The sequence below is a fragment of the Lathyrus oleraceus genome, chromosome 3, assembly GCF_024323335.1.
Source record: "Lathyrus oleraceus cultivar Zhongwan6 chromosome 3, CAAS_Psat_ZW6_1.0, whole genome shotgun sequence".
In the NCBI taxonomy this organism is placed as follows: Eukaryota; Viridiplantae; Streptophyta; class Magnoliopsida; order Fabales; family Fabaceae; genus Lathyrus; species Lathyrus oleraceus.
Genome location: NC_066581.1, coordinates 27,692,392 through 27,701,363, shown reverse-complemented (window position 1 = coordinate 27,701,363; position 8,972 = coordinate 27,692,392). Strand labels below are relative to the sequence as shown.

Here is an 8,972-nt window from a genome sequence, read left to right as displayed (position 1 = left end):
CTTATTAATCATAATTCATCAAAAACCATGTTAATTTCTAATTGTCAAAACTCAAGAAAAAAAACTAATCCTAATAAAATCAGCAAAACAATGATCAAGATTAACGATAACTGGGATTAACAATAATTAATCATCATTAGGCAAGAAATGATGGATTAATAAACAAAACATTGAGATTATGGGTCGGGGTTGTGATAATTGGATGGAGGTGTGGTAAGCGGATTGATTGGGCCAAAGAGGCTCAAACCCCAAGTCTTGCACTCGGGTTCAAACATATGCAACCCAGGACCCGCTTCTCATGTTCACATAAACACACACTCATGTTCAGATTTCTTCCACGGTGCCAAGACGAAATGCGAAGAACTCAATGTCGGTGACGCACCAGGTTCATGCGTCCGTCCATGCTCAGTAAGCGAATCTCAAAATCCAGCTCAGGAATTCTACCATAACTAATCAAAGTTCAATACATCTTCGTGCTTGCACAAAATCAAAGAAGGCGAGATCGATATGAAATTATTGAATTTACCAATTCAAAGTTTCAGGTTTCAATGTTCTCTTTTCCTTGTGTGTCCGCTTTTCATTGGATGTTATTGTTGTGCGTTGATTTGTTCTTCGGCGTGTCGAATTGTGCATGTGGTTGAATGATGAAGAATGAAACACTGAATCTAATTTGAAAATTATTTTAGCTTCTTGTTCAATTCCGTTTTTTTTTTGCTATTTGATGCTTCTGGAATTTCTTTGTGCTGTTATGTGCTTTTGTCAATTTTGTCTCTTCTTCTGCTACTATTCTGACTTCCTCTTTTCTTCTGATGCTTCTGTTTGTTACAGGTCGTTGGAAAATGGTTGAGAAAAGATGAAGATGAATTCAGTTAGGTTGGTTCTATTGAGAGGGTGATTGGATTGAGATAAGTGAGGGTTGGCCTCTTTGGTCACCTCTGTGAGTTATGATAAAAAGTGTTTTCATTTCCCAGTTGGAGTTTGTTGAGGCGGTTAGAGGTTGAAGAGGTTGTTACAGTTTTTTTGAATTCTGTTAGGGGATTGGAGAGATTTGAGAGGAGGTTCTATTAGTTAGTTACATTGCAGGTTGGTTTATTTTTCTGTTATGAATTAGTTCTATTCCTTTTCTGTTTCTATTGAGGAGTTGGTTTTTGGTGTGGCTTTTCTGTTACAACAGGGTATCAAAATATTTTGTTATGATGTTATTGTTAGGTTTGGCTTAGGGCTGCTGTTATGCTTATGCAGGAAAATTGTTATGCTTATGCAGGGTAGCTTGGAATGGTCGATGGACAGGGTCGTGGGATTCAGATTTAATGGCTGCCTTGGGATTGCTTTGGGCTTAAGTTTGGAACGACATATGGTATGAATTTCTATCGAGTGAGCTAGTGTCATGTTAGTGGCTATTAGTGAAATTAGATTAAATTGTAAGAGTCGTTATTAGTTTGTTCATTCCTTGGATTATCGGTTAGAATGAATAAGGATGTTAGTTAGGATGTCGATATTGGTTATATGAATTAGTGAGCTATTGTATAATGTCAACAATTGGAATTGAATTGGTTTGTCATGATGATTTGGGAATTGTTTGGAAGTTTGAACCATGTTAGCTAGGTTTTGCAAGTTTGAATTGAAATTGTATCGGTTTTTATTACATGGTTTTTCTAATGGATTTTTTCATGTTGAAATCAAATAGGTTCTTTTACCATGGAATGGACTTGGAATTTGTTGGAATTGGATTTTCATAAGGGAGATTGATTGAAGAATGGATGAAATTGTGTGTACAGTGTGTAGGAGAAGAGCGATCCAAAATGTAGCGGAATTTAAAGATTTCTCCTTTAGTGATCCTTACAAATGGGCATGATCAGTGATAAATCGTTACCTCTTGTGGCGATTGTAACCTTTGATGCATATCTACGGAGCGATCACGAATGTTGAACGATGACAACGCCTCTGCTCAGTCCACACGAACGGATTCCTTCAATCTCAGTGCTAGCTTCTACGAATGAAGGCTTTGAGTGAGTGAGAGAGAGAGAAACGAAATTGCAACTTCACAAATGCTTCTGCGAAAGGGTTCTATTTATAGAACCACTTGTGTGGGCTACAAGCTAAAAAGCTCACTTAAGTGTATGTGGCCAATATCTTATAATATGCCAAAATCACTTAAGCGTCTGGTACCTTAGCATATTTCGTATTCTACTTAAGTACACCATACCTTACGATGTTCTACAATTCACTTAAGTGCAACGTACCTTACGGTGTTCCTTAGTTACTCTATCTCTCATCAATCCGTCCTTTTGTGTGTGACCCTGTAGGTTTTCACGGCATTGGCAATTATATTAAATCACGTATTTAATATAATAAACAGTGAGTGGTATCTAGCAACACATCACTACTACCCAAGACACGAAAATGTCATGTGATCTGACAAATCCTTTTGTGATAATACTTGTGTGTATAATTACCCTTTTGCCCTTATGTCTATATTGAACACAAGGCATAGACCGTGTCATCCTTGTCCAGTTCAATATTAGGCCCGTAGACATTTATTCTGTTACGTAGGATGGGCAAATTCCATCTAGGTCACTCATGTCCCGTAGCATGCTTCGTGGAGTACCCATCAACTGTCTTTATGGTCATCCAGTTACGGACAACGTTTGATCAGCAATAAGGCATTCGACTCTACATCTAGGGCCCATAGTGGTTTCAGGTCGAAGGGTGGTATACACCATTATCACCATGAGAATAACTTATGACACTTTGCATAACATTCTATATAGTATTCTCATAGCGGGTCAATCCAGTATAAATATTACTCTTAATATTCATACCTATGTTTAAGACTTGATAACTCCTTATCCATGATCCATGAGATATGATCATCAGTCTATATACATAATAGTCTTAATGCTTTAATGTTATCCCACTTCACAATAGAGCTCGACTATGAATACTTTAAGAATAATGTCCTTATGTTTAATGTGATCTCATGATTACGTCATACTTGATACATCAAACGGACTAGTTATTCTAGGGACTTTATTAAACAAACATAATAAAGAAAAATCCTTTTATTATTAATAAATAATTCGATACAAGTACCAAAATTATTGGCCTCTAGAGCTTAGCACTAGAGCTAATCAAGCATACCCCTAATGCCCATAGATCTAGCATGGCCATCATGCTTCTGCTGCGCAAGAGGCTTTGTCAGTGGGTCAGCAATATTGTCAAGTGTAGGTACTCTGCATATTTTCACATCTCTTCTATCTATTATCTCTCGAATGAGGTGATAACGCCTAAGTATGTGTTTAGATCGTTGGTGAGATCTAGGCTCCTTAGCTTGTGCGATAGCACCATTGTTATCACAATAGAGACCAATGGGATCCACAATGCTAGGAACTATGCCAAGTTCAGTAATGAACTTTTTGATCCAAACAACTTACTTTGTTGCACTTGAGGCAGTAATATACTCGGCCTCGGTTGTAGAATTAGCAACTGTATCTTGCTTTGAACTTTTCCAACTCACAGCGCCACCGTTTAAGCAAAACACATAACCAGATTGCGATCTAAAGTCATCCTTATCTGTCTGGAAGCTAGCATCGGTGTATCCAATTACAGCAAGCTCTTCTTGACCTCCATATATCAAGAATGAGTCTTTAGTCCTTCTCAAATACTTAAGGATATTCTTGACAACTACCCAATGAGCATCACCGGGATCAGATTGGTACCTACTCGTTTCACTTAAAGCATACGAGACATTTGGTCGAGTATATAACATGGCATACATGATAGATCCTATTACAGATGCATATGGAATCTTATTCATGTGATCCCTTTCTTCCTTAGTTGAAGGGGATTATGTTTTTGATAGACACATGCCATGTTGCATAGGTATGAATCCTTTCTTAGAATCATGCATATTAAAGCGTCTCAGCACTTTGTCTATGTATGTACTCTGACTTAGGCCAAGCAGTTTTTGTGATCTATCTCTATAGATTCTGATTCCTAATATATAGGTTGCTTCACCTAGGTCCTTCATAGAAAAGCATTTCCCCAACCAAGACTTTACTTGTTGTAGGGTAGGGACATCGTTTCCAATGAGTAATATGTCATCTACATATAATACCAGGAAAACGATCATGCTCCCACTAACCTTCTTGTAGACACAAGACTCGTCTTCGTTCTTGATGAATCCATATTGTTTTACTGTTTCATCAAAACGAAGATTCCAGCTTCTGGAAGCTTGCTTCAATCCATAGATTGATCTTTGTAACTTACATATCTTTTGGGCACCTTCTGGTATGTCAAATCCTTCAGGTTGTGTCATGTACACATCCCTAATTTTCTCTATGTTGAAACATTATAGGTCATTTTGTCTAAACCCTAATTTGAAAGTCAACTTCCCAAGGCCATAACTTGCTCAATTTTTATAATATGAAAGATTTCCAAGTTGCACAATCAAATTAAATGTGTCTACTTCAACTTTGATGTTTGGAGTCGGAGCTAATTCAACTTTTTTGAGCATGTGATATGAGGTTACATTATAGGTCACTTTTGACCTATACCATTGATCAAGTGATTTTTCCAAACTTCAAAAATTCATAACTCTATCATTTAAAATCCAAATGACATGATATTGGTGACCATTTTGAATGTCTTTGAGAGAGCTACAACTTTGATGAAGACACTTTTCTCATTTGAAGCTCATATAAAAAATTTAAGAAAGGTGGAATATTGAGACATATGGCTTGACACTTAGAAAAATTTTGATATGTCAAAAATTTCCAAACTTCCACCTCAAATTTCTCCAAGTTCCAAGATCCAAATGAAAAAGTGTTAAACATGAAAGTTGTTAATCTTGATCTCACCTTTCCAAAGAGCTCAAATTCATTCATTTTGGACAAGAAATGAATAGGCTGCATATGGCATGAACATGATGATATCATTTGGAAAGGATCAAACTTCAAACATCAATGCACACTTGCCTTGCAATCCAAGCTCAATTCAGACTATCCAACATTCATTTGTGGACCTTAAGCAATGATTTCATGGGCCTGTGCGTGCCCATGCACCCTTGCATCACCATTTTCCAAAATTGGAAAGTGATTTGAAGTGTGCAATTATAAACTGTTTCAGCTATAAATAGAGGTTCAATTGCTCAGAAATGAACACACATTCGCGCCAGCTTTGCTCCCCCATCTCAAACCCTCACTTTGCAAAGGATAAGCCTGAGAAATTCTTTTGAATTTGAGGTTGAATTTCCATTGTTTTGAAATTCAAATCTCCAGGAATCCACAGCCTTTGAAACATCTAATCCTTCTTCTGTAAGCAAGTGGAGTGGGATCAAGCACAAGCAAGATCAAGACCAGTTGAATCCAGACCTCCATTGAAGGTATTTTCCATAAATTTTGAACTCTTCGATTCTCTCAAATTCTTGCTCAATTATATTGATTGTTTAGTTTTCTGAAGTCCTACCAATGTAGGCAAGAAGATTGAGTTGCTTTGAGGCCAAATCGAAGCAACTCAGTTCATGTACCTCAAATTTCAACTCCATGTATCTCTCAATATACTTGGAGTTAGAGTGAATTGAGGCCAAATTCAAGTTCACTGCCATTTTTACTTTGAAATCATGTCCTTGTTTTTTATTTTGGTGATGGTTGATGGTGGACCAGTCCGGTAAGGTCCACCGAAGAAGAAGACCGGAGCTCTGGCTCCGGCGATGAGTTAGCAAGTCTCTGAACCACATGATCCATTCATTTTGTTTTAATCTTAGGTGTTGGTTTTTATTACCACATGTGCAGCGCAGTTGACTAATGACCACATGGAACACGCGCTAGGCACCATACGATCTACCACCTCAATTAATGAGGGAGATCGGATGGTCCACGTATTTTTGATTTTCTGAATTTTCATTTTATTTGCTTTATTTTCAATAATTTATATTAAATTCAATATTGATCCAAAAAATGTGGGACTTTCACCAAAAAATTTCAAATATTTTCTCTTTCATATTCTGAATTAAAATTATTCTTTAGATCATTATTAATATTTTTCATGAATTAATTGATTTTGAATTTGTTTTTAATTGTTTAAAAATATTTTTAAATGTCCAAAAATTATGAAATTTTTTCTCCAAGGTCCTTTGACCTTGTTTGACCTATGATAAATCTCATGGCCATTTCTTTGGTGTTTTGATGAGATTTTAGGAATTGGACAAACCATATTTAATTTAAATGCAAAATTTAAAAGTTTAGAGTTGAAAAGATCTTACCAAATGGGTAGCAATCCAATAGACAAAAATGTCAATAGATACCCAGAATTCCCTTGGACTTTTACAATCAAGCAATACACAAATGCACAATTATATTATCTTGAAGAGCAAGGCATCAAATAAAGATGGCCACATCCAAGCTTATCCATTCCATGATCTTCTTTCAGAATAACCCATGTAACAGATGAATTCCACAAATCACAGGTTCAAAATAACAGCTTCACAATGATCATGTTGCAGATGAACTTAGAGAGGTCTTCAAAGATGTATCTGATGAATTTCAAATTGCAAGCACTTGGTTCTTCAACAAGTTGGCACTGGCCAAGTCCATTAGCATACGAAGGTTGCCTAGATTCTAAGTCCATTTGTCCAAGATCAAGCCAATCGTCCACTCAAAAGTTTTTTAGGGTTTTGGTTATAATTATGTACATTAATGGTCAAAGACCACACAAACAAGCAAAGTATACACAAACGAAATATATCACACAATATGGTCCAAATGGACAAAGTGAAAATTGCATTAACATAAACAATTAGAATGATATGAACAATGGCAAAATGAAATAGAGTGCTAAAAGTAAATTGCATTAAAGTAAAAGCTTGAAATTAAAAGTTAGTAGTTAATAGGTTAAGAGTTAGTATTGTTTTTCTTTTGCTTTTCATTTCAAGACATTCTTTGGAGAACACTCAACCTATTTATCACAAGCATGGATCCTTGAACCAAAACATCTTCCAAAGGAAGGAAAGAAGGTCAAGTTTCCACAGAATACCATGAAAGAGGGTAGACTTACAATCTCACTAACTAGAATGCTTATGACTTTTATGTCACAAATTTAGCGCTATGTTAAGCAATCGTAATTGGACTTATGTAGAATTCACAACTATTTGAGGTCGGGCAATAAAATTTTGGTGTTAATGCATGTTAGAGACATAGTATAATGGACTATGCTCATGAAACACACCACACACAAAAAGAATATGCAAAAGGTGTGGCCTAATCTCATACATACTCATGTCAATTTTTCAATCAACTAGCATTAGGACTTTGAGATGTCATAGGCCAAATGGAATGAATGAATGAAGAAGAGGAATGAGATGAAGTGGGAGGGGGATGAATGAAATCACAAATTGGTCAAAGGAGGACTTTTACCAAATTAATATCATTCATTCATTTTGGGAGATGGAATGTACATTCCATCAATCCCCTAAATCCAATGATATTAATTTGACAAAGTCAAACCAACCTTGACCAAAGCCCAACAACAAGAGTCAAACATAAACAAAGTCATCACAATTGGTCAACAAATTTATTTGGCATTTATTCAATTTAAAAAATCCCTCCCTCCATTTTTCAAAATCTTCTTTGTGTAAACTACTTTTGTTCTAAACTTTGACCACTTTTGCAAAAATGTAGAAACTTTGGCCTTATGCCATTGCATTTTCAAACTTCTTTTCTTAAAATCAAACTTGTGAATAAACTTAACTATACTTGACTTAAACTTTCAAAAGGCCAAAAAGAACTTACTCATTCAAACCATTTTAGGCCTTTGTTCCTTTTAAACTTAAATTTTGTTAAAATCAATGCATCCATTTTGAAATTTGTATCATGAACTACGAGGTTTTGATCCCTCATTTTTATGTTGGTACGTAGGCACAAGACCGAAGGTCTTGTCAAACACAAAAATATAATTAATGAATTCATTTCTCATCCCCCCATTCTATTTGTTTGTAAACATCACTTTGAACAAAATACATATGCACACAAAAAGGGCTCCCTAGGAGTACCTAGGTCACTTTGGGTGCTAACACCTTCCCTCTGTGTAACCAACCCCCTTACCTGTGATCTCTGACTTTTATTAGTTTTGATTTGAAAACTTCTTACTTTTTGGGTTTTGTTCGTACTTTTTTCCTTTTTCCTTGGAAACAATAAAAGCATGGTGGTGACTCTTGTTATTTGATCTCTAGCTTGTTAATAGCTTGATGATCAAAAATTTCTCGCTACAACGCTCATAGTATATAATGGTGCAAAAGTATGTCAGGGTAGCCTAAGAAAACATTAGCCATTATTCAACACAATTCATTCGCTACACCCCAAAAGTATTCTCCATCACCAATATCAACATGATCATTCAATTATATATGAGAACAATGGATGCAATGTACTTAACACAAAAACTCTACAATCCATGCGATACCATTATGGATAACACAAGTCCATCTCGCTCCTGAATCCCCACCATCGGACCAGAGCACACCAATTCATTACTATCATCATAAGTAACGCTTCATCGATTCCCATCTGGAACTAGCTACTTGCTCATGAATCCACACCATCGAACCATAGTACACCGAATCTGGACCGAACTCCGTACACCATGGTGATGCATGATCTCAACAACTTGCAATATCACCAAAGTATCACCATGCAATTATCACCGTTATGCACAACACCATTCTCCATACAAAATAGGTGAATTAATCTAACATAACATGATAAACAACATTAAATACCTCCAAACAATGGCCAAACAGTAGCCTAATCACAACACAACATCAAAAATCAAAATCGACATTCAATTCCACGGTGACGCCCTTGGTTACCCTTCACCAAGGTGACGTCCTTCACCGCCCACGTCACCTCACACATCATCCATGTGACGACCGTCCCATAAAATTGTGATTGGGACCATGACGGTCTACCCGTCAGGAA

The 8,972-nt window shown here is 36.3% G+C and overlaps 1 long non-coding RNA gene across 2 annotated transcripts; it reads left to right on the top strand.

Moving 5' to 3' along the window:
* The first annotated feature begins 338 nt into the window (after positions 1-338).
* On the top strand, positions 339-2,263 carry LOC127132268 (uncharacterized). 2 transcript variants are annotated; one of them, XR_007806651.1, is made up of 4 exons: positions 339-542; positions 829-1,083; positions 1,265-1,357; positions 1,688-2,263. It is a non-coding gene; the product is annotated as an uncharacterized LOC127132268 (long non-coding RNA). The 2 variants fall into 2 exon arrangements; XR_007806650.1 differs by having other exon boundaries at positions 1,243-1,357.
* Positions 2,264-8,972: the final 6,709 nt, after the last annotated feature.